A 26551-nucleotide genomic window follows, 5' to 3' on the forward strand; every position below is an offset into this window, starting at 1 on the left:
AGGGGCTGCCATTATGTCTGTTTTGATGATGTCATGCTCATGGGAGGGGGATTAGCTTTTGTGTAACAGATGCCGGTCAGCCAGGTGGATTGGTGGAATGATGTGATTATCAGAATATGGCTGGTCACAGGTGCCTGTGTTTGCGTGCATTTCTTGGAGGGAGACTGAGGTCATGTCCATTGGAATAGCTTCTGTATTCATGCCATCTGTGCCCTGCAGCTCCCATTGGCCCCTCTTGAGATGAGCCTGGCTGCTCAGTCACTCTGCCAACTTGTGTGGTACATGCTTATGCTGATGGTTGGTTTGTTTACTGGCAGGAGTACAGGGCTGGTGCAGTCTCACTCAGGATACTGCTTTGAATGTTGCCTTACACTGCTGTCAAGCGATGGGGGGCCTGTTTTTGTTTGTCTCAGTTTTCATTTCATGTTGCTGTACTTGAAGCTTCACATGCCTGTGCTGCATCAGTACGGCAATGGTGCCATGGCTAATATGGATGGCCACTCACAAGGCACTTGGAGCCCCTACATTCATTTGTTTGTTGGCATGCATGGGTGACTTGTACATTTCACTGGTTGCATTTTGTGACTTCATTGCACCTACGAGGAGTTGTGCAATGTGGCCGCGGAGTGGTGTACAGGCACTCAGTAGGGCCTTTTACGGTTGGTTTGCGATGCCGTACTTCTCACCATGGCGGAATGGTACTTTCCGCCATGCTTGATGGCGTTAGGTACATGTCCGCTAGGGTCAGAATGCCCGTACCGTTGCGCCATGGTGGTAATTACGGTTTCGCATGGCGCGCGTGCGCGTACTTGGTGCAGTTAGCGTTGGCGTTCACTACGGTGTCGCTAATGGCATCGTACTTTACGGTGACGGGTCATAATCGCACCGAGCGGTATTCGATGGCGGTATTGCATTTCCGCCATCGTTTTTCGATTTCCGCCAGGGTCGTAATGAGGGCCCATGTGTCAGTATGAAGATAAGGAAGACTTAACTATACTACAATCAAAACTAAACAATGAGCAAAGTAGCATTTTTCAAGAAGTAACAAAACAAATTGCACATGGTGTAAAACATGAAAATAAAGAATGTTCCTGCCATAATTATAAACCTATACTACTGTACGTCAGTGGTGAAGCTGGTTCTGGCAAAACATTCCTAATCAAAATCATTAGTAAGTTCCTTCAACAATTGACAAACAACAAACTGTCAGCTGTTGTCACTACCCCCACAGGTTTAGCTGCCTACAACATAGGTGGTGTTACATTACACCGATTACTACTACTACCAGTAGAACACCAGAACAAATTAGACTATTACAAACTTTCTGCAGAAGCTGCAATGGAATTACGCAGAGTATTGAAACAAATGAAAATGCTCCTAATAGATGAAGTGAGCATGGTCTCCAACCTGATGTTAGCTTTGATTCACCTCAGATTACAAGAAGTACTCAAAACAGACTATGAAGAGCTCTTTGCAGGAAAACAAATTATTGTTTTTGGAGATCTGCTTCAATTAACACCAGTAAAAGTTGAGCCTATTTTTAAAACATTAGGACACAAACTCTGCCGTAAAACTGTTGGCAGCATTGGAAATGTCAACCTTTGGCAACATTTCCAATACAGAGAATTAACAGAAAACATGCGCCAATCTGCAGATCTCACTTATGCCAACATTTTAAAAAGTTTGAGAGTTGGTATACTTTCTAAAGAAGCAGAAGCAACATTGAAAACCCGGCACATTAATGCACTTTATGGCGATAATGCATGTGCTACAGATGTTATGGAACAATTAGCCCACAAAAATGTCAATTGTATGGCCTTAATGCCAACTCTTGCAAGCTGTTTCAAATTCAATGAAATCATGCTAAGTAAAGAAATGCAACCAATAATGGAAATTAGCGCCACAGACAAACTAGATGTACATGTTATGACACTACCCATGTGTGACCAAGCCACAACAAGACTAAATAATTTAGAAAAATCAATCTCAAACACAGCAGGCTTAGAAAAGATGTTAAAATTATCCTTAAATTGCAGAGTAATGCTTAAACGTAACCTTGACGTGGACCAAGGACTAGTTAATGGAGCACTGGGTACAGTTGTTGGCTTTCAAACATACCCACGTGACAACAAAATTCAGTTTGTCAATATACTCTTTGACAAACTTTCAGAAGTAAAACGGATAGGACGCTCAACAGCTAGATTCCTTCTCTTCAAAGATATCTATGTGCGCAGAGAACAATTTTCTCTAACTCTTGCATACGCAGTCACGATTCATAAATCACAAGGTCTTACCCTAGACAAAGCAATGATAGATATTGGTAACACAGTCTTTAAAGAAGGCATGAGCTACGTAGCAATATCACGCTTACGTACACTTGACGGTCTATTTCTAATCAACTTTGATGCAAGTAAAGTAAACGCTGATATTCCTTGCATTTTAGAATATAATAGACTTCGCTCACTATACACTCCCCATCTAAACACATATTCTGTTCCACAAAAACTAAAACGTTGTAAAAGAAAACTAAATCAAACTGAAATGCAACAGGACGTCACTGGAAATCCTCCAAAGAGAGTAAAAGAAACTAATACTCCATCAAGTACCACAAACAAAAAAGAATCAATTAGAGAAAGTAAACCAGGTACTTCTTTAAAGAAGGAAGAAAAACTCCAAAAAAAGCAGTTAGATACAGAACTACCTTGACCATTTAAATGCTCAAATATAGTTGGTGTAAGTTGCTACGCAAATGTAGCAATGAATATTCCATTTCAATTACCACCAATTGTTGACACCATTTACTCACAGAGTACAAACCCATTGCGTTTGCAAATGTTAGTACTTCACAGAAATGCAGCAAACAATCCTGACAACACATATAGTGTTTTTGGAATAAGACGCCAATTGGACTACTGTGCTGGAATGGTGAAATTCACTATAAACTCACAGGAAGATCCACAAGAATTTTTAATGTACTTACTACAAGTACTGGAAAACAAAAACATACCTATAAAGGAAATCTTCCAGATTTCATACATGTGGAAACATACATGCACCCTCTGCAACAATGTGACACAAGAAGAAATCCCCAATGAACGCTTCATATATATATCAATACCAAATTGTGAATCCATTCCATTTCAGCAACTTGTACAAAATGCAAACCATGGTAGATTATGCTCTACCTGCAATTCAGATAATCGCTCCACGTTAGTAATACAAACACATAGTAAATACGTAATACTAATGCTTCTACGTTACAATGCAGATGGTACCAAAAACAACTGCAAGCTGACTGGATTCACACATGGTCAAATATCACTTGGTAAGAAAACCTTCACAACAATAGGTATAATCTACCACGCAGGAGCCACAACCAATTCAGGGCACTACACTGCATACATAAAAAAGAAATGTGGATGGTTTGAATGTAATGATAGTACCATTACTCTAAAGCAGAGATTACCAGCAAATCTTACAAACGCTTTTTTGATGTTCCTAAAACCACAATTTGATAAATAAACTGTATTTAAACCTTTAAGTAAATTTGTGTTACAAAAATATAAACTGTTAGAATACTGCTCAAAGATTCTACAACAACTAATCAGATAAATGAATACCACTAAATTAGGCCAAAAAATACACAGTTAGAATACGCGAATTGGTATCTAACTGTCCTAAAATTTAACACTATCCAAATAGGTAAATGAAAACCACTACAATGTATTAAAAAAATAGACAGAATACGCCAATTGGTATCTAACTGCTCCAAAATGTTATAATATCAAAACAAATGAAGAATCTGTTACTGTTCCAAAAGAAATAAAACAAAGCAAAGTATAAAGCATTAGCCAGAAACAACAAGTGAACACTGAAAACAAACAAACAAATAAACTGTAGCATAACAGAAAAAGGTTTTTTTTTTTAAATCCAACATGGATTTTTTTTTCTCCCACAGACCCAATGATTTTAGCAACAAATACAGAAACTGAGCAAATTGCACAGTACTCTGATTTGTTCTCTACTAAATATGAGGGTCGAAAAAAAATAAAAGTATATTGCTTATACAATGTAATAAGTAATTACAAAATACTAATACTAAAATGCTATTTTCTTTTATCACAGAAATGAAGAAAAAAAACATGGACTCCCATTACTAGACCAAACAGTAAGTATACAATAATAAGGACAACCATAGCAGCACATCACATCCATAGTATCTAATACCTTTGTTCCTTATACATTTGTTTTTCACCCAAAGTTATAAACAAATATGAATGTGATATGCTGCGGTGGTTGTTGCCAGGGCATAGAGTCTTGGGTGCACCCAAGACTCTATGCCCTGGCAACAACCACCGCAGCATATCACATCCATAGAGTCAAACATTTCAACTATGATATATGGGAAACTTTTAATGTCCGCGAACAATGTGAGTTTTCTTAGAACACTTTGAGCTTGCCAGCGAACAATACGGACACCGTTTTCAGGACACCCCCTACGAACATTTCAGAACAACGCAATAGTTCTTAGAACACTTTCAATTTAACAACGAACAATACGGACACCGTCCTAAGGACACCCCCTACGAACATTCCAGGACACCGGGAGTGTTCTCAAAAACGTCTTCAGAACACCCCCATCTTGTTTATTTGCGAACAATTCAGGACACCGCGAGTGTTCTTAGGACACATTCAACTTGACAGAGAACAATACGGAAGGCGTCCTCTGGACACCCCCTACGAACATTCCAGGACACCGGGAGTGTTCTCAAAAACGTCTTCAGAACAACCCCATCTTGTTTATTTGCGAACATTTCAGGACACCGCGAGTGTTCTTAGGACACATTCAACTTGACAAAGAACAATACGGACAGCGTCCTCAGGACACCCCCTACGAACACTCCCCGGACACCGGGAGTGTTCTTAGAAGCGTCTTCAGAACACCACCATCTTGTTTATTTGCGAACATTTCAGGACACCGCGAGTGTTCTTAGGACACATTCAACTTGACAAAGAACAATACGGACAGCGTCCTCAGGACACCCCCTACGAACACTCCCCGGACACCGCAAGTGTTCTTAGAAGCGTCTTCAGAACACCCGCATTTTGTTTATTTGCGAACATTTCAGGACACCGCGAGTTTCTTAGGACAGACTCAACTTGACAAAGAACAATACAGACAGCCTCCTCAGGACACCCCCACGAACACTCCCGGACACCGCGAGTGTTCTTAGCAGCGTCTTCATAACACCCCCATTTTGTTTATTTGCAAACATTTCAGGACACCGCGCGTGTTCTTAGAACACATTCAACTTGACAGAGAACAATACGGACAGCGTCCTCAGTACACCACCTACGAACACTCCCCGGACACTGCGAGTGTTCTTAGAACAGTTTCACTTTGATTGCGAACAAAACGGACACATTTTGACTCCTTAGAACACCCCCTACTCAGTTTATTTAGGAAATTTCAGAACACCCGTGATGTCCGCAAACAAATCGAACACAAAAAGAACGTCTAACACATAAAAAACACAACTTTCATCCTATCTCACACACTCCCACCCTCCACAAACACTCCTACACACCAACACACTCTACAAAATACACATTTTGAACAAAGTTTCACCGCGCTGTCCGGGACGTCCTGTGGGATGTATTTACCCATGCATCCGGGCCCTACCTCAAAACTGTGCAGTACTGGCATTGAAAACATCATAATGGTCAGAGCTCCCCAGAAAATGCACAGGAAAATCCCATTTTGCCTATATTGTGAGTTCAGAGATGCAATGCTGATTGCCAAAAGCAAACCCATAACTGTTGGGAATTCATTTTCTTAAATCCCAAAAAGGGGTGCAGTACCAGTACTCACCACTATCCAAAAGCCAGCGTTTTAAAACAACACCAGATTTTACTTTTTTGTGTAAAACTGAATAAGTGAACCCAAGGCAAGCCAAAGAAAGACTTACTGAGAGGTGGATACAATGTAAAGTTATATTCTGAAGTGACTTGAAGGTTTATAACAAGACTGGCTTAGCTGTGGATTTCAGCAGTTTAAGTAAATTTGGACTGAAAGACACTACAAATCTAAATGTTTAAAAGAAATGAGTGACCTACTTTGAGTGTCACATAGGTTGCAATTGTTTAAATGTCATAGTTTTGAACTTAGAATCAGCATTCTAGCTGCATGTGTAAAATTGCAAGTTTATTTAAAAAGCAACAAAAAAAAACATGACAGTTAGCTGAAAGTCTGGCTTAAGGAACTGGATTTTGCTTGACAACTACCCCCATCAGGAGTGAAACTTGAGTCACAGCTGTGTTCCCAGGCCTAGCTGCCCTTTTGCTGCTCACACTAAGGATATGCCATCTATCTGATAATTGAATTACCTGTGCTCTACAGGAGCTCTGAACAAAGCCTGTCTTGACTCATGCAAAGGTTTTATTACAGCGGTCGTAAAATGTAGCTTCCTCTTGGCAGAAGCTGGGAGGGGCACTGCCTGTGAGAGCAAGCTGGCTTGGCAGAACTGGATAAACCAGTATTTCTACCTTGTGCTGAGAGGAAACCACACCCCTTTGTAGCCAGAATATTGTTTAGAAAAAGATGGATCATTCATAGTACGGACATGTGAAAATTTTATAAATGACACCATAATTCTTGTGATTTTTCTGCCCACATTTTAAGAGGTTTTTCGACCCGGTGGCATGTTCAGGGGGGTTTTAGCGGAAAAGAGGATATTACTCAAAATGTGTGCATGTGAAAAATCTGACACTTCATCAACTAATGTCCATACTCCTTGCGCACATGTGTGTAAATTTGGGGTAATGTCCGGAATTGCAAACCAGTTAAAAAGTGCAAAATATTGCCATTTCTGAATGCAAGCTCCCAGGAAGAGCAGAGTTTGAACAGGGTATACCTCCTGTAATGCATGATGGGTGCATATGATTTTAAAACAATATGTACCTCTGCAAATATGTATTTGTTTCAAATCTAGATTTGTGTGTAAGTTGACAGGAGGAGTGGACTCTCTGCAAGCCATAAAATGACATCACGCTGACACACACTTCCTTCCCCAATCAAATGAGAAATGGAAGTTTGACCAATTAGAAGCTGAGAGAGAGGTAGGGTCAGTGATGCTAGAACACACCCACATTCTAAACACATAAAAGCAGACAGACAGGACAGATAGGGAACTTTCAAATCCATCTGCCGCTGGAAGCTCTGCCGGAAAAATCCATACTTTACTTCCATCAAACCTCCAGAGAGCCAAACTAGAGACTTCAATCTATCCAGAACTAGAGACCCAGACCAGAGAACCAGAGAGAGCTGACCCAGATCACTGTGAAGTGCAGAGACCAGAGGCGAGTCTAAAACCTGACCAGATCCGTGATGAGGCCCATTTCACTCAAGAATATAGTGTGAGTACATAGCAAAACTGTGCAGAACCAATCTCTTAGTTAAAATAATATAACTCAATCCTATTTTAATCTAAGTAGAACTGTCTCCTAACTGTCACCCGCCATTTGCAAAGCTGTCACTTGTCATTTTCTAGTTGCAAGCTGCACGTGTCTTTTTGAACTTTAAAATTTCAAATCTGAAAAACGACCTTTATTTAATCGCTCATATCTCCGCGACCGTTTGTGCTAGAGACTTGCAGTAACTTTCATTTGAAAGCTTAGAATCTTAGCTTTGAATCGCACCAAGAACCACATTCCTACCCCTTATAGTTTTACCGCAATCGCGGAAAACGCACGCGCGAATTTTGCCACGATTTGCAAATTTCTCCACGTGTGAAAAGACAGCAGTTTTGCTTTTCCTTGCCAAAAACTTCGTTTACCTGCTAGTTACTACTAAAGCATTGTTAAGGTGATCCTGAATTCATAGAGAGTAGCTATCACTCACCCTGAACTTCTGAAAGGGAATTAAAAGCATTTCCAGCATATTTCTCATCCATTGCTAGCACATATAAAAGCATTTGGGCCTGTGTTTTCAAAACTCCTATCTGTTTTCTTTAAGCTTGCTGGGGATTGAACTGAATTACATTGATTGCATTTCTGAGAACTGTGTGCTTTCCTCCCATTTCCTTGCATTGCATAAAGAGGGGGGGGAGTGAATAGCCAGAGGAAAGTGATTACATTGTTTTGTTGAAATCATATTGAGTATTTTCTGTACTGCATTTCATTCCACCTTGCATCCATTGGAAACCATAAAAGTATTGCTGCTACCTTATCCATTTCATGTCAACTCATTAGTGATTATAAGAAGTGTGCTAGTGCCAGATTCTCCGTTGTTGATCTTTATCATATCAGATTAAGTGTGCTATTCAATTATTAATTTATTATAAAGTGTGATATATATATATTTTAAATTATCAAATAAACCTTTTAAACTTGCAAAACAGAACTACTTCTTGGCTCAGTGGGGTCAGGGGGATTCCAAGAGAGGGGTGTTATATAGGGGTAGTCATCCAGAACGCATGAACTGGACATAAAGATATATCAATAAGGGTTTTCATTCAGTATTCTAGACTAGGCGTTAACTTAGCTGTAGTGCTGAATTGAATCCTCTTACAAATTGGGGGCTCGTCCGGGACGTTTGGGTTAGATTTACCATTTGTGCAGATTAATACAGCGTGCCAGCTGACCAGATACACACATCCGGTCGGATCACCACGCTGCATTACGCTGTGAAGCATTCCTCAAAAGGGACACTCCAAGAAAAGTTCTGTTCTGCAAAAATAAAATACTAACTTCTGTAAGTCAGGACAGAGACCAATCTCTAGAATGACGACCTTAGTAGACATGAAAATAGCCAGAGAGCACCTCTTGCATAAGCTATTTGTGAGAGGTGAATGGACTGAACAGGGCCAGGATGCCTGGTTGCAGGCCATCACGCGACAGGTCACTGAAACAGGGTCAGACTAATGGAGAGATCAGGGTCCATTACATGTGGCCCTGAGTGAACTATATATGGCTCCTAAAGCCAAAGAGGAACACAATAAGATTGCCAGGATAGCAGCATACCTGTACCTATATATGGGAGACATGCAGGATAGATGTGCTGAAAGCCAAAATCTGGCAAATAGGCAACAGATGGTGTTAGAGAAGGCCCAATCTGACCTGGTCTCTTCTGAGCAGAGGCTGCAGAGGAGCCAGGAGTCAGAAGATGATAGTAGGCAGCACATCATTAAAATAAAGAAGGATATGGATGTGCTGCAACAGGAAACGGTAGAACAGGATACTAGATTTCTGGCCCTGCAGAAGGAGCACCAAGACAGTTTGGACTCCTTACTGCAGAGCCAGAAAAAGCTGGAGCAACAATTAGACTTTAACAGGGCATGCACGGAGCAGGTAGCCACCCTGCAAAGTCATCTAGATAGAGTGAAGGTAGAGAGCAACAAGCTGATCTTGAAAGACCTGGATACCCAGGCAGAGTTTGATGAAGAACGCCAGAAAGCTGGTGCCTTTCAAAGGCAGAGGGACGACCTGGCGGCACAAATGCAGGCTCTTAGTCAGGAAAGAGACGCCTTAGGCCAGGAAGTCTGCCATTTAAAAAGGAAAATGGAAGAAAATCACCTGGCCCACCAGGGACTGGGTGACCTCCAAAAAGAACACCAGAACTTGTTAGAGCACACCAGGAGGGTGGAGGATGCTCTAGCAAGAAAGGAGCAGGCCAATAGGGACACAGCTCAGGAGGTAACCCTCCTGCAGCAAAGACTGGCCCAGTTCTCCAGGACCAACCAGGAAGCACAGAGGGAAAATGAGGCTCTCTGCCAGCACAATGAGAGGCTCCAGCAACAGGTAGCGATGCAGGAGAAACTGATAGAGTCGAGTAAGGCCTTAACAGAGGAACTGAAAGCACAAATGCAGGCTCTTGCATTGCAACAGGGAGCAGGGGCGGATAGAGATGAGGTCCGCTGGGAAAGAGAGACTCCTGACCATAACCGCAGGAGCCCTAACACCAGGGGCCTTCATCTCCCCCAGTCTCTGGACTCTACCACCCCCATGTCCCCTGGCGCACATGAGCACAGGGCTGCAGGGATGGCAGATTACTATCCAGCTAAGAGTATGGGGCTCATAGGCCAGTACCACTCAGGAATGGAGGGGTGGGCATCCGGGTATGGGCACCCAAGTACAGTACAGTTCGATGGGGAACCCCAGGAGAGTAGGCCCATTAAGGGCATCCTGAAAACCTCTGCCCAGTTAGGTCAGTGGAGGGGGTACCCATCAAATCCTGGCAGCAAGGAGGAATCTGAAGACTCCTCTGAACTGCGCAGGACACAGGAGACCAGGTCCCCACATTCTGCCAGCCATTCCCAGGCTCGCAGAATCCGGGAAAACCTGGAAGAACAGACGGGAACCTCTGGGAGCAGTGCCTCCGAGTCCGAGGATGAATGGACAAGGGTTACCCGAACCAAAAAGGCAAATAAGGCAAAAAGGGCCTTGCTTAAGGACCCCTTAAAGCAGATTAAGGCGATCAGGAGCGTCATCACGCCTTACCATAAGAACGCTAAGTATTCTGTTTGGGAGCACTTAGAGTTGTTTGAACAAATGATGGAGACTTTCCATTTGAAGGACAGCCAAAGCTGTATTCAATATGTAAAGTGGACCTTCTCCCCGGAATACTCCAGTTTCTTTGCGGGGCTGGAGGACCAAAATCATTTAAGATGGTCCACCTATAAGGCGGCCATCTTGAAACATTTTTCTGTTCACAGAAATCCTCAAGAGGCTCGCAAGGCAGCCTACAATTTGCAATGTGGGGAGGATCAGGCCCCACAAGAATTTGTGCAGGAGTTAAAGCGTGCTTTTGCACAGACCACAAGAAGGGTGCGCACGGATAGCAGGGAATTTATTAATACGTTTTTCCATGCCTTGCCCAAATATATCATGACCCAGCTCGTGAGGGATTTTCACGAGAAAAGATCTTTAGACTGGGTCATTGAACAGGCTACCCGGATCTATGAGGTGCAGAAACCGGTAGATAGCAAAAGTAATGCCCAGAAAAACCCCAAAGCCAACAGCACCCCTGCTGCTGCCAAGGTGGCAGAGGTAAAGGTCACCCCCGTTTTGGATTTGGAGATGGGGGGGCCTAAAAACCTACCTGCACCTAATAATGCTAGGCCCAGAAGGTCCTCGGGCCAGTCACAGACAGGGAGCCAGGGAGGCAGCCCCACAAATGGGGTCCCTCGCTCTCCTGATTATGTAAGTCCCCGTTACAAGGGAAATCGACCCATCCTGGGTTATGTGTGGACTCCTCCAGCCCAAGAGGGGGGATCCAGCCAAGCACCTAACCCAGGGAACTTCCCTCCAAACTTCCCACAGGAGGGCAGAAATTTACCAAACCATGGGCAGAACTTTTTCCCCAGATATCCTCCCGACTTTCAGCCCCAAAACCATCCATCCTTCTTTCCCCAATTCCCTGAGCCCAGACCACTGAATCCGGGAGAGGGGAGGCCAAGGGTGGAGGGGTACCCAAATCTTCCCAACCAGGGGTACTACCAAAGAAGGGACAGCTACCCTTCCCGGGATCAGCCCAGGGGAGAAAACAGGGCCCCGTATCAGCCTGAGCGGGTTTCCCAGTTAGAGCGCCAGGTTCAAAACATGGCGCGGGATCTGGGTCACATACTGAGGGCTCAGCAGAACCCTCAGATGGGCGTGCCAGCGCAGAACGCACCCAACTCTGGACCTGGTGCTCCAGAACAATGACGGGGGCAGCACCCCGATAACTCACCGGTTCCCAGGGAGGAGGCACAAAGGGAAGGGGGGTGTAAAGCCTTGGAGGAAGCTTCCTTCCTCACTTGTAAACAGCCCCTGGAAACCCAGGAACCGGAAACGAAATCTCTTGCCCCTGAAAGTCTGCCTCCTAAGGAGCAGAGGGAGGGTAGGAGAAACAAAAGACCCAAACAGACTCAGTTTGAGAAGGAGGTACAGATCTTCCAATTTGAGGGAGAGGGATCCTCAGAGGATCCTGGGAAAAGGATCTTCTCCTTCAGAGAGGGGGGAACCCCCCCCAAAGAAAAATGGGTCCCTAGGGATGCAAATCCAGACTGGGGAGATGTGGAGACTGAGCTACCGCCGCCCACCATCTCATCCCAGAACCAACAGCAAGAAAATCCCCTGGTTCAAACCCATCCTGGGGACTGCCTCCAAAAAGGGGGGGGCAGCCCAGAACCGGAACCAGGGGAACCCACAATGGCTCTGATCTCCAGTTGCCAACTTTTTCTTTCAGATTCCCAAGACTCTCCACAGAATTCTGCCCAAATCTCTTCGCTATCGATGTCCAAAACCAGAAAGTTAGCCCACCAGTTGTCCAAAAATGTGCATTATCTGTGCCCCCTTGAGGAGAAGGAGGGAAGATATTATGCCCCGGTACAAGTACAGGGGCAGGGTACAATCTCGGCACTGGTGGACACGGGATCTCAAGCTACCCTTCTGTCCAGAAGGGCCTTTGACGAACTGAATGCAGGAAGGGGAGAGAATTACCAAATTCCTCTCACCTCTCTTCCTGGACAACTACAGAACTTTGACGGGAAGGAAATTCCCGTCGAGGGGACGGCAGATTTGGACATTAAAATTGGGCGACATAAGTTGAAACACCCGGTCATAGTTGTGACCCCGGAGGGCACCCCTTGTTTACTAGGGAATGACCTCCTGAGAAGGTTGTCACCCCTAATAGATTGTGTAAACAAGGTCCTCTGGACCCAGACTAGCCGACCAATAAAATTAAAACAGAGTGTCAACCATGTTAGTTTAAACGGCACATGCCACATGGTTGAACAAAAATCTGACCAAGTAGAATTTCACTTCCAGAACAACCAGATTCCAGACGTGACAGTAATAGCAGTAGGACAACAGACTAGTGATGGGGGGTCCTCTCTATTTCTGAAAATCAACCTTCCTTCCCGTTTAAGGTGGTATTCCACGCTGGAAGGAAACACTCGGAAATTCTATACCAATCCACAATCTGAAACTCCCACTCCTATAGTCCAGAAAGATGTGAAATCAGCTCAAAGCCTGGCTGATATTCAGCAGATTGGAGAGCAGTTGTTCATCCCTGTTCAGTTAAATGATGGGAAGGACTCTGTTCTCGCTCGAGTGTGTGTGAACAACGGTAAGAGCTTCATCAGCGAAGCCATGTTTCGCCAACTCCCAAAAGATCCAGCCATTCCCACCTTCAAACTGATAGACAAATGGGAAATGGACCTGGAAGCACCTAATTCCAAACATCTCCTGCCAAGCAGGTGTATGCTCAAAATCTCCATTGGCAACAAGAGCATAGTCCACAATTGTTGGGTCGTGCGAGACGTCCCTGCCGCCTTTTACTTAGGCAGTGACATTCTCAATCGCTTTGCCATTAGTTTGGACCTAATAAAATTCAAAGCTTGGTCCCGATTAGCGGATAATCCCATGAGCTTTGATGATCCAGAAAAAGCATTTAGGTCAGCTCAATTGCTACCTTATGCAGTTGAAATTCAGGTTAAAGAGGAAGTCACCATCCCAGAAAGGACCCGACAATTCTCCCTGGAAGTGAAAGTTAAAAGGGGACAAGAGTTGAAAAACCCTGATGCTTACATACATCTAAATGCTTCTCTCCAACAGCAAGGGTTGGGGGTAAACCCAACACCATTAGTCAACATAGAACATGACACCATTCCAATAGAGGTGGATAACAGCGACTTAAAGAGTATTACTCTAGCCGCAGGCACCATTATTGGAATGGCGGTTGATGACCGACATTTCTCCATTGATCTTAGAAATGAACTGTTAGGACCAATCCCCAAGGACTGTTTTGACAGTGACAGTGATGACAACGCAACACCAGACAGGATTTTTACCCCGCATGGGGGGAACTTCCTGGTGTACACTTCCTGCCCGTATGGTAAGGAAGATGTGACTTGTGAATTCAGGAGGGATGAGGTGATTTTCCAGGTCCATGAGGGCTGCCTTTCCCACCTGAAGCCTCCGGTCCAAATCAGCACTCTGACCAGGGACTTCTCCACCCAGCTGGAGGAGGCCGCGGAGATAGCCAAACCAGAAGTCTTTCCAGGCTTCAGGCAGATGGTGGAAGAGAGAGTCAACCTAGCTGACGCCTGTGTGACTCTGGAACAAAAGCAAAAGTTGAAACAAGTTTTCTTGGATTTCCAAGATCTCTTTGCGGTATACTCATATGACTGTGGTCGTACCGACATCCACACAACAACAATCCCCACGGACCCTGGCATGACTCCTGTGTTTGTGAAGCAATATCGCTTGCCTCTCGCATCAATGGAGTCCCTTACTGAAATAATTAAGAACCTTGAGTCCCGGGGAATAATCCGTCCCGCCCACAGCACCTTCAATAATCGGGTGCTGGGAATATTGAAGCCAAACGGCCAGTGGAGACTCTGCGCCGACCTTAGGGAGCTCAACAAACGGGTCCATACTTCCCGATGGCCTCTGCCCTACATTGACCAAGGGCTGGCCCAGATCCAGGGGTCACAGGTTTTCACTGCAATAGACCTGACCAATGGGTACTGGACCGTGCCTGTCAGTAGGGAGGACCAATACAAACTGGCTTTTACCTTTGGGGGCCAACAGTATACATGGACCCGGACGCCCTTCGGATACCTTAACTCCGGTAATGAGTTCAATATTTTCCTACATAAGGCCATGCCCGACCTGGGTGCAAGGGGTAACCTGGCTTATGTAGATGATGTCCTCATCAAAAGTTCATCTGTGGAGGAACACATAGCGGAGATCCGTTATGTTCTGACACAGTTGAGGGCTGCCGGAGCAAAACTTTCCTTTCAGAAAGCACAGTGGTGTAGAACCCGTGTTAATTTCTTGGGGCATGAGATTACTCCTCAGGGTCTCTGTCCCCAGGAAAAGAAAGTGGAAGCACTTCAGAAACTGAAAGACCCCACAACTCTGCGGGAACTAAGGAGCCTCCTTGGACTGACTAATTACAGCAGAAAGTTCATTGAGGGCTACGCAGAGATCACCAGACCCCTGATTCATCTCCTGAAGGGGGGGGTCAAGTGGGAATGGGGTCCAGAACAAGCCGAGGCGGTAAAACAACTCAAAAGAAGCCTCTCACAAGCGCCTTGCCTAGCTTACCCTGTCAGAAACAAGGAGTTCTTCCTGGAGACGGGGTTCTCTGATACGTGCTTGACGGCAGTATTATACCAAAAGCATGACAAGGTCAATAAAGTAATCTCCTATGCGAGCAAAACTTTATCCTCTGTGGAGGAAAAATTCAACGATTGTGAGAAGGCACTCCTGGCAACGGTGTGGGCATTGAAGAATTACCGCCCGTTTATCCAGGGGGAACACATCATAGTGGAGACTCCACACCAGCCTCTGCAATATCTCCAAAGTGACAGAATCCGGGCCGGAAATGTGAGTAATTCCCGAATTACTTCCTGGATTCTGTCAATGCAAGGCTTTCCTGTGGAGGTCAGATATGGCCAAAACAAGAAGAGTCCCCTCGCGCAAGGTCTGGCTGACTTGCATGATTGTGCCAGAGAAAACTGTCTCGAGGACGAAAGTCTGAAAATCAAGGACAACATGGAGGCATACCTTAATTCCCCACACAAAGTCTTTGAAGAAGACAAGTGTGAGGGAATGCCCACTGTGTATGTGGATGGATGCTCTTACCATGTTGACAACAACGGGGAGAAAGAACTGGTGGCCGGCGTAGGGAATGCATGGGTGAATGAGTCCCCAGAACCCTCCGCTGGATACAAAATTGGTCCCCGAAGTAGTCAGGTGGCAGAATTGATGGCTGTGCATCAGGCCATCCTCACTGCTATCCAGCATCAACTCCACGAACTGGTCATAATCACAGATTCGGATTATGTACGGAACGGGTTCGTGGAGCACCTGGTTAATTGGAAAACCAGAGGCATGTTATGTGCTAACAACAAACCCTTGAAACATGGGAAGTTGATCCAAAACATTGATGATCTGGTCACATCGAATGGGATAACCATCTACTGGAAAAAGATCAAGGGTCATTCCAAAGTAGAGGGACCAGACAAAACTGGAAATGACTTAGCTGATCAGCTGGCCAAAACCGGGGCTATCCAAGGGGATCTAATTGAGATTGAGTCCCTGTTGGGGGAAATCCAGGTCACTGCTATCACTAGGTCCCAGACAAATGCTCACAACGACCTTTCAATTGCACAATGGAGTAAGGAGACCCCTGATGATGATTTGATTACTGCTCAGAAGGGGGATCCAATTATTGGTAAATTTTACCAGCACCTTGAGGACCCTGAGAACTTTCCCCTGACGGATACCGATTACATTGGGAAAGAGGACCTAAGAGTGTTGATGAAATGTCCAAAAATGTTCCGTATCCAAGACGGTTTGCTGGTAAGGAAATCCAAAGCTGGCCATGATCAGTGGGTGGTTCCTACCTCATTCCGAAGCCTGATGTTAAGTCACGCCCATGATGCGGCCACCGCCGGTCATAGGGGGTTTCACACAACATTGGAAATCTTAAGAGAGGTTGCATACTGGCCACACATGGGGCAGGACCTCGACCAATACTTGAAGGGGTGTCTTGTGTGTGCACAATTTCAGCCATCATCCCTCACGCACCGTGCGCCTCTCCAAAAGAGGGGGATGACACTGCCATGGTCAGATTTACAAATCGACTTTGTAGGCCCTGTGATTCGCTCGGCTAGGGGGAATAAGTACATGTTGACCGTCACATGCTTGTTTACCAAGTGGGTGGAATGTCTCCCAGCCCCAAATTGCAAGGCAGAAACTGCAGCTGCCTTGATGATTAACCACATCTTTTCCCGTTTTGGTCTACCTCAAAGGATTGAGTCAGACAGAGGTAGCCACTTCACCAGTGAAGTAATGACAAAGATGTGGGAGATACTGGGGGTCAAAAGGAAGTTGCATATTGCTTATCGGCCAGCTTCTTCTGGGGCAGTAGAGAGATATAACCGGACAATTGTGAGCATATTAAAGAAGTTTGTGGCAGATTCTGGGCCAAGTTGGGATATCCGATTACCTCTGGTCCTAATGGCCATCAGATCTACCCCTTCATCTGCAACCAAAATGTCACCATTTGAGTTGATGACTGGGCGCAAGATGGTGCTTCCTCAGCATTTGCTCTACAGGACCCAAGAGCAGACACTGATAAATGCCTCCACTACTCATGAGTATGTAGAGAATTTAAGGAAACACCTCCAACATGCTTTTGCTTATGCTCAGCGGAATCTAGAAAGATCAGCTGATAGCATGAAGACCCATTATGACCTGAAAACTTCCAGGAAGGAATATCAGGTGGGAGACCGGGTCTATCTATACAACTTCCAAAGGAACCAGGCCAAGCAGCGCAAATTTTTGCCTACATGGAAGGGACCCTTTGAGATCGTCGATAAGATCTCCCCTGTGGCCTACAAGATCCGCATCCCCAAAGGCGGTTCGGCAGAGGGGGAAGACAAGTGGGTCCACATAAACCAGTTGAAATGTTGCCATCCCAGGCACACTCTGCAACAACTGGAGGAATCCTCTGGAATCCTAGCGGGTACTGTATCAGACTAATTCAGTTCCAATCATAAAACATACCACATCTAGTCTCTAACATACTGTGATTTGTATGAAACTGTCTCTTAGTCATACTGTTTTTATTAAAATAAGAATGTAATGTTTCGTTATGATAAAATGCATATGCTGCCCCACTATCTCAACAGTGGTGGAAAAAAAAAAAAAATCGTCTATGAGTAGATATTGCGGCTTTTGCTTTATCATCCTAAGAGAGATGAAACCATGAAGAATGACCAAGAAGGACGATCCAGAGACCGGGAACGAAGATCCAATGGGCCCAGTGGACCGCCCAATACTCCCATCAGGACCGGCGAGGAGAACCGATCGATCCGACCGGATGGAGGAAAAGATGCTGAACTGTGCCATTTATCGGAAGAAGAGGAGAACTACATCCCAGATCTTGCGGGTCCCATTAGTGAAGGATCAGATGGTCACCGCAAGAAGGGGGGCTTGTGGGATGTATTTACCCATGCATCCGGGCCCTACCTCAAAACTGTGCAGTACTGGCATTGAAAACATCATAATGGCCAGAGCTCCCCAGAAAATGCACAGGAAAATCCCATTTTGCCTATATTGTGAGTTCAGAGATGCAATGCTGATTGACAAAAGCAAACCCATAACTGTTGGGAATTCATTTTCTTAAATCCCAAAAAGGGGTGCAGTACCAGTACTCACCACTATCCAAAAGCCAGCGTTTTAAAACAACACCAGATTTTACTTTTTTGTGTAAAACTGAATAAGTGAACCCAAGGCAAGCCAAAGAAAGACTTACTGAGAGGTGGATACAATGTAAAGTTATATTCTGAAGTGACTTGAAGGTTTATAACAAGACTGGCTTAGCTGTTGATTTCAGCAGTTTAAGTAAATTTGGACTGAAAGACACTACAAATCTAAATGTTTAAAAGAAATGAGTGACCTACTTTGAGTGTCACATAGGTTGCAATTGTTTAAATGTCATAGTTTTGAACTTAGAATCAGCATTCTAGCTGCATGTGTAAAATTGCAAGTTAATTTAAAAAGCAACAAAAAAAAACATGACAGTTAGATGAAAGTCTGGCTTAAGGAACTGGATTTTGCTTGACAACTACCCCCATCAGGAGTGAAACTTGAGTCACAGCTGTGTTCCCAGGCCTAGCTGCCCTTTTGCTGCTCACACTAAGGATATGCCATCTATCTGATAATTGAATTACCTGTGCTCTACAGGAGCTCTGAACAAAGCCTGTCTTGACTCATGCAAAGGTTTTATTACAGCGGTCGTAAAATGTAGCTTCCTCTTGGCAGAAGCTGGGAGGGGCACTGCCTGTGAGAGCAAGCTGGCTTGGCAGAACTGGATAAACCAGTATTTCTACCTTGTGCTGAGAGGAAACCACACCCCTTTGTAGCCAGAATATTGTTTAGAAAAAGATGGATCATTCATAGTACGGACATGTGAAAATTTTATAAATGACACCATAATTCTTGTGATTTTTCTGCCCACATTTTAAGAGGTTTTTCGACCCGGTGGCATGTTCAGGGGGGTTTTAGCGGAAAAGAGGATATTACTCAAAATGTGTGCATGTGAAAAATCTGACACTTCATCTACTAATGTCCATACTCCTTGCGCACATGTGTGTAAATTTGGGGTAATGTCCGGAATTGCAAACCAGTTAAAAAGTGCAAAATATTGCCATTTCTGAATGCAAGCTCCCAGGAAGAGCAGAGTTTGAACAGGGTATACCTCCTGTAATGCATGATGGGTGCATATGATTTTAAAACAATATGTACCTCTGCAAATATGTATTTGTTTCAAATCTAGATTTGTGTGTAGTTGACAGGAGGAGTGGACTCTCTGCAAGCCATAAAATGACATCACGCTGACACACACTTCCTTCCCCAATCAAATGAGAAATGGAAGTTTGACCAATTAGAAGCTGAGAGAGAGGTAGGGTCAGTGATGCTAGAACACACCCACATTCTAAACACATAAAAGCAGACAGACAGGACAGATAGGGAACTTTCAAATCCATCTGCCGCTGGAAGCTCTGCCGGAAAAATCCATACTTTACCTCCATCAAACCTCCAGAGAGCCAAACTAGAGACTTCAATCTATCCAGAACTAGAGACCCAGACCAGAGAACCAGAGAGAGCTGACCCAGATCACTGTGAAGTGCAGAGACCAGAGGCGAGTCTAAAACCTGACCAGATCCGTGATGAGGCCCATTTCACTCAAGAATATAGTGTGAGTACATAGCAAAACTGTGCAGAACCAATCCCTTAGTTAAAATAATATAATTCAATCCTATTTTAATCTAAGTAGAACTGTCTCCTAACTGTCACCCGCCATTTGCAAAGCTGTCACTTGTCATTTTCTAGTTGCAAGCTGCACGTGTCTTTTTGAACTTTAAAATTTCAAATCTGAAAAACGACCTTTATTTAATCGCTCATATCTCCGCGACCGTTTGTGCTAGAGACTTGCAGTAACTTTCATTTGAAAGCTTAGAATCTTAGCTTTGAATCGCACCAAGAACCACATTCCTACCCCTTATAGTTTTACCGCAATCGCGGAAAACGCACGCGCGAATTTTGCCACGATTTGCAAATTTCTCCACGTGTAAAAAGACAGCAGTTTTGCTTTTCCTTGCCAAAAACTTCGTTTACCTGCTAGTTACTACTAAAGCATTGTTAAGGTGATCCTGAATTCATAGAGAGTAGCTATCACTCACCCTGAACCTCTGAAAGGGAATTAAAAGCATTTCCAGCATATTTCTCATCCATTGCTAGCACATATAAAAGCATTTGGGCCTGTGTTTTCAAAACTCCTATCTGTTTTCTTTAAGCTTGCTGGGGATTGAACTGAATTACATTGATTGCATTTCTGAGAACTGTGTGCTTTCCTCCCATTTCCTTGCATTGCATAAAGAGGGGGGGGAGTGAATAGCCAGAGGAAAGTGATTACATTGTTTTGTTGAAATCATATTGAGTATTTTCTGTACTGCATTTCATTCCACCTTGCATCCATTGGAAACCATAAAAGTATTGTTGCTACCTTATCCATTTCATGTCAACTCATTAGTGATTATAAGAAGTGTGCTAGTGCCAGATTCTCCGTTGTTGATCTTTATCATATCAGATTAAGTGTGCTATTCAATTATTAATTTATTATAAAGTGTGATATATATATATTTTAAATTATCAAATAAACCTTTTAAACTTGCAAAACAGAACTACTTCTTGGCTCAGTGGGGTCAGGGGGATTCCAAGAGAGGGGTGTTATATAGGGGTAGTCATCCAGAACGCATGAACTGGACATAAAGATATATCAATAAGGGTTTTCATTCAGTATTCTAGACTAGGCGTTAACTTAGCTGTAGTGCTGAATTGAATCCTCTTACAGTCCGCGAATCCAATATGGTGGGCGCTACCAAAAAATCGGACGCGCTTCACGCTCCACGTCGTCCAATCAGCGAACACTTTGCATGTCCGCGAACATCACGCAAGACGATTGGCCAATCAGGACACTTTCCGCGGAGTGAACAGGGAAGTGTATCCGCAAACCGAACACAGATATCACTAATTTTTGTTGACCTACTTTTTGGTCATTTAAAAAAAAAACTACTGGACGAATTTTCACCAAATTTGCAAAAGCACGCTTTCGGGACCAAGCCGCTGCTCCTGGTCCAAATTTGGTGGAAATCCATCCAGCGGTTTGGGCTGTAGATGCGAGCAACATTTTTTTCTCATTCACTCTATGGAGAGTGACTATAATGTATACAAATATGAGCATATAGAGGGAAGGTAGAGTAATAAAAACTAAAACTATGACAAAGTGCTGATACCATAATGATTATCTTCATGCACAGAAAGGATTCCTCTCTTTCAAGCCTGTATCTTCCGCTACGTACATGTTTCATATATGATGTGACAGGGACCCAAGTCTACAAATATAGTACCTTTTCAATTTTTACTTCCTGATTGTTACTGTAGAAAACTATGGGGCTTCGAATTGTTACTAAAGGATAAAAAGGGAGAGCCAGCCATGTGATATCATCAGTTATGTCATCAATGACATTTGTGATGTCATCTTTGATGTCCTGGGTGTTAGTATTAGCAGTGCACGGTGGCGCGAGTTATGGTTGCTTATGTTACCATAACTGCTGAATTTCAGGGGTTTTTCGGTTTTACTTGGAACCATAACGTCCCTTTAACAAAGTTTTTTCACTGAATTTCATAGGTTTTTAGTAGCACAACTTAACCATAACGTCCCTTTAACAAAGTTTTTTTCACTGAATTTCATAGGTTTTTAGTAACACAACTTAACCATAATATCCCTGACATGTAACATAGAACATACTAACCCCCTCGTAGTGATTTTCATGTCTGCGGACTACCGCCATGTCTGCGGACACATCGAAAATCTGAGCGTGGTGAATGTAAATTTAAATAGTGTGCCCCATTTCTCCTTTGAAGTTGGCTCTAAAAAGAGCTGGTTTTTTTTTACAGATGCTTGACAGACACCTGTTATTTTATATTTTTTTTCTTGTTTTTTTTTCTTACTTTCCTCCTAAAATCTTCACATAACCTTCTCCAAAGCAACCCTTACATTCCAAAATAAAAAGGCATTTCCGGTAAAAGATAAAGAAATGCCATCTTCTTTAAAATTAACAGCATTACTGGCATCAATATTCTCATTGTTACAGAAGAACATACCAGCTCTAAGCATGAAGGCACACATGCCTCGGTTGATGACACACCTAGCAATGTTTTGCTGAGGACAAAAAACTGAACTATTATCCCATATTGCCCTAGGTAGTAATCCAGAAAAAAATACTTTAGCATTTGGAAGGATCTTCACTACGGCTTGAACCAAGTGTTCCAAATCAGCCAACAAAGTAGGGGCACTGACGTTGCCCAAATAGAAAGCACCATAGTGCAAAACTACCACATGCGGACTGTTCATCGTGGCCATATCCGCACAAACTTGTACAATTCCCTGTACATTGCAATCAGGCACAGTGCTCCACACAACCTCCACTCCTTTGACATCAAAGTTCTTTGCAACATGCCTGCATTCAGCGTACTGCTGTAAACCATGCACAAACATATCTCCGAGCACCAACACCCTGACTTTCTCCACTTCTGCCATCTTCACCACCCACAGTCTCTTTCAACACAAATCCACAACCTCGACATCTGATTGGCTGATCCGTACAGTCTTCTTTCCATGTTGGATTTCCTGGAAAAACCCGGATTTACCACGCCCTGTCCACGAACAGCCGCGGTGTTCGCAGACGGCGTCCACTTTACTCTCTGTACCATTCCCTCATTGCATACAGCTAAGCAATCACACAATACGAATAACGTCCTCAGAACACCCCCATTTTGTGAATTTTACAACATTTCAGGACAATTATCATTTCATTATTCTACATATTAACATTACAAATATTATACTTTTATCTTGTACTCTGCACACAATGCTATCTTTTTCCATTAGCAGCTCAGTATACTACATAGAATCCCATAATACAATGCTATTTATTGATATAAATGCATCGTTCAAAGCACTAATAACGGTATGATATTTATTGCAATATCCTTGACACTTTTTTCGGAACATTATAATGAAAATCCCTAGTGCACAAATTCCATGAAAAGTACATACACATGTGATGTCATCAGTGATTTCATCAATGACATTTGCGATGTCATCTTTGATGTCCTGGGTGTTCGTCTTAGCAGTTCATGGTGTTGGCGCGAGTTATTTTTCATAGCTTACCATAACTTGCTATTTTCAGGGGTCTTTCGGCTGTACTTAGAACCATAATGTCCTTTAAACAAACTTTTTTTAATATCACGCAAACAATATACAAACATGGCGTGCAAAAACCAACTTATAGAGATGGCTTTACACAGAATGTTGCAAAGTAAGAATTTATGCTCGTTCACAGTGAAGGTATTTTTTTCTCGGGCCCCGGAGAAGCTCACGAAGCAGACTATAAGGTTGTATTGTGTTTTGACCTTGACAGACAGAGATTGTGATGAAAGACTTCTCTTGAAGGTGTGTTGCTAAAACGTAAGAGAAGATAAAGATGAAATTTCTGAAACGAAACCACTTTTACATATTATATCACTATGCGAAAGATCGTTGGCACACGCGGAGTCGTATTTTCGGACTGCACCACTCGTAGACAATGGAAATTGCAATTGTACTGTAAGTAACCCTTTACATTACTTTATACCAAATATAATTACAATAGCTTAGCATTAAAGACCGCTGAAGTTGAACTTGTTCGTTGAAAGTGGCATAATGTTTTCTACCGCGTACTATCACCGCCAAATTGATCCCCTGTCGTTTAGAGGGCTCTGAAAAAGGCAGACGACACAGAGTGGGTTAATAGAAATAATTTAACCGGTCTATCGGCGGTCCAACGCTCTACTCGCTTTGCCACTTTACTGTAGCCTGTCAAGTGGCACAGCGAGTACAGCGCTCGCTTTGACATCCGTGCACAGCTTGCTAACGCAAGTTCGAATCCAGGCAAGCCCAAACTCAGCCTTTCATCCTTCCGTGGTCAATAAATGAGCACCACACACCGTGGTTAATAATAAGCACCGCTTAGATACCTCACAGTTCTTAGCGCTATATGAATGGGAAAATATTATTTTTTTATTATTAACATACTCTGTTGCACTATCTTCGATAGCAAATAGTTTCACACCCTAATAAATGAAATGATGATTTTTAATGAAGATCGGCTGGTGAGATGATTTATGTTTTTTAAAACAGGTACGTGGACCCGTTTTGTCTATGTCACGATTTACAGACTCCAGCGGATGGGGTCTTCAACTGCCAGGTGCAAGTCCAAATATGCAACTTCATGACCTTCACCGTTTTATGGGACAATCGCCAAGGACCAATATGCCCTTACGCAGTACTAGCGGCTACAAACAACATACCAACCAATACGGTGGTCTAATGGCTCGTTGTTGGAGCAACCTTCCGATTATTAGAGAGACCATTTACTGCTTTTATCATAAACCAACAGCCTATCTACCGCAAAGGAGCAACGCGCGGCTCCAAATTCCAAATAAATTTTTGCTGATCGACAGCAGAGACAATACCAAATCGCTGAATATTCACTAAACATTTCATGTGAAATAAATGTACTTTACCAAGTGTACAATCCTGCTGTTTACTTTTAAACCACAGTTTCATATTCCGAATTGTGACGCATTGAGTTGTAACCTGATCTAACACTCTCTGTACCGCAAAGGAACATCGCGTGTCTCAACATGAACTTTTGCGGATCGACAACAAAGACAAATGCAAATTGCTGAATATTCTCTGAACATTTGATGTCAAATAAATGTACTTTACAACATTTACAATCTTGCTCTTTGCTTTTAAATCACAGTTTCATATTCTGAATTGTGGCGCGCTGTGTTGTGACATAATGTGTGTTGTCTTCCGGGTTCTGTGTAAAGTCGCGTAGTACTGGAGACGACTGGGCGCGTTTCATTACGCACCCTGTAACGTCACGGAGAGAGGCGGGGAATATGAATGCTTTGATAATATCAGGCTTAGTGGCGGGAGATATGATTTAGTATCGCAAAAGCAAGTCAGCCAGGTCAATAGCGCCAGTCATAGGATTATCACATAATGTCGACGGACACCAGCCGGATTTATCGTTTCTTTAGTGGACAAAAAGTCGGTTGACGCCCCTAGGAAATTGTACTATTAGCGGACAAAAGGAGTGCTCTTAAAACACTTTCACCCTGACAACGAACAAAACAAACAACGTTCTCAGAACACCCCCATTTTGTGTAATTGCAACCATTTCGGGACACTGCGAGTGTTCTTAGAACACATTCAACTAGACAGATTACAATACGGACAGCGTCCTGAGGACACCCCCAGTTTGTGTATTTACGAACAATTAAGTACACCGCGAGAGTTCATAGCTCATTTTTACCTTCCTTGTGAACAAAAATGACACATACTCCGTCCTCTAAACACCCCACCATTTAGTTTATTTACAAAATGTCAGAACAGCCGTGTTCTCCGCGGACAAATCGAACGCAACAAAAACGTCTAGCACATAAAAAAACAAAGCATTGAACCTATCTCATACTCCCCCACCCTCCACAAACACTCTTACACACCAACACACAGCACTAAATACAATTTTTTATCCACGTTTCACTGCGCTGTACGCGGTCGACTGCGAATACAAGATGGCGGGCGCCACAGAAAATCTGACGTGCTCCATGCCCCTCGCTGTCCAATCAGCGAACACGTCGCATGTCCGCGGACTCGACGCAATCCCACGGGCCAATCGGGGTGCTGTCCGCAGAGCGAACAGGGAAGTCCGTCCGCGAAGCGAACGCAGATATCACTAATTTTTTTGCCTTACATTTTAGTCATTGTTAAAAAAACTACTGGACAGATTTACACCAAATTTACAAAAGCACGCTTTTGGGACCAGGCCGCCGCTCCTGCCGCAAATCTGGTGTAAATCCGTCCAGCGGTTCGGGCTGTAGCCGTGCGCAAAGTTTTTTCCCATTCAGTCTATGGGAAAAAAAAGTTTTGGGACCCCCCTATAACTTTGCTCTCCCTGGACGAATCCTGACCCAACTACTTTTTTTCCAAAGTTTGGTGAGGATCCGTCCAGGGAGAGCGAAGTTATAAGCCGCCCAAAACGTGCTCTTCCTATGGAAACAGCAACTTAACCATAACTACATGGCCACTACCATGGCCATGTAATAAATAATATATATATATATTTATAATATATATATATATATATATATATATATATATATATATATATATATATATATATATATATATATTACATGGACACGTTAGCGTCCATGTAGTTATGGTTAAGTTGGTGTGTCCATAGGAAGAGCATTTTTTGGAGAGGTTTAGTCCAGGGGAGGCAAAGTTATAGGGGGGGTCCCAAAACTTTTGTTTTTTCCCATAGATATAATGGAAAAATACTTTGTGCACGCCTACAGCCGAAACCGCTGG

This window comes from Ambystoma mexicanum, chromosome 6p (genome assembly GCF_040938575.1).
Source record: "Ambystoma mexicanum isolate Mex_15411 chromosome 6p, UKY_AmexF1_1, whole genome shotgun sequence".
Lineage (NCBI taxonomy): Eukaryota > Metazoa > Chordata > Amphibia > Caudata > Ambystomatidae > Ambystoma > Ambystoma mexicanum.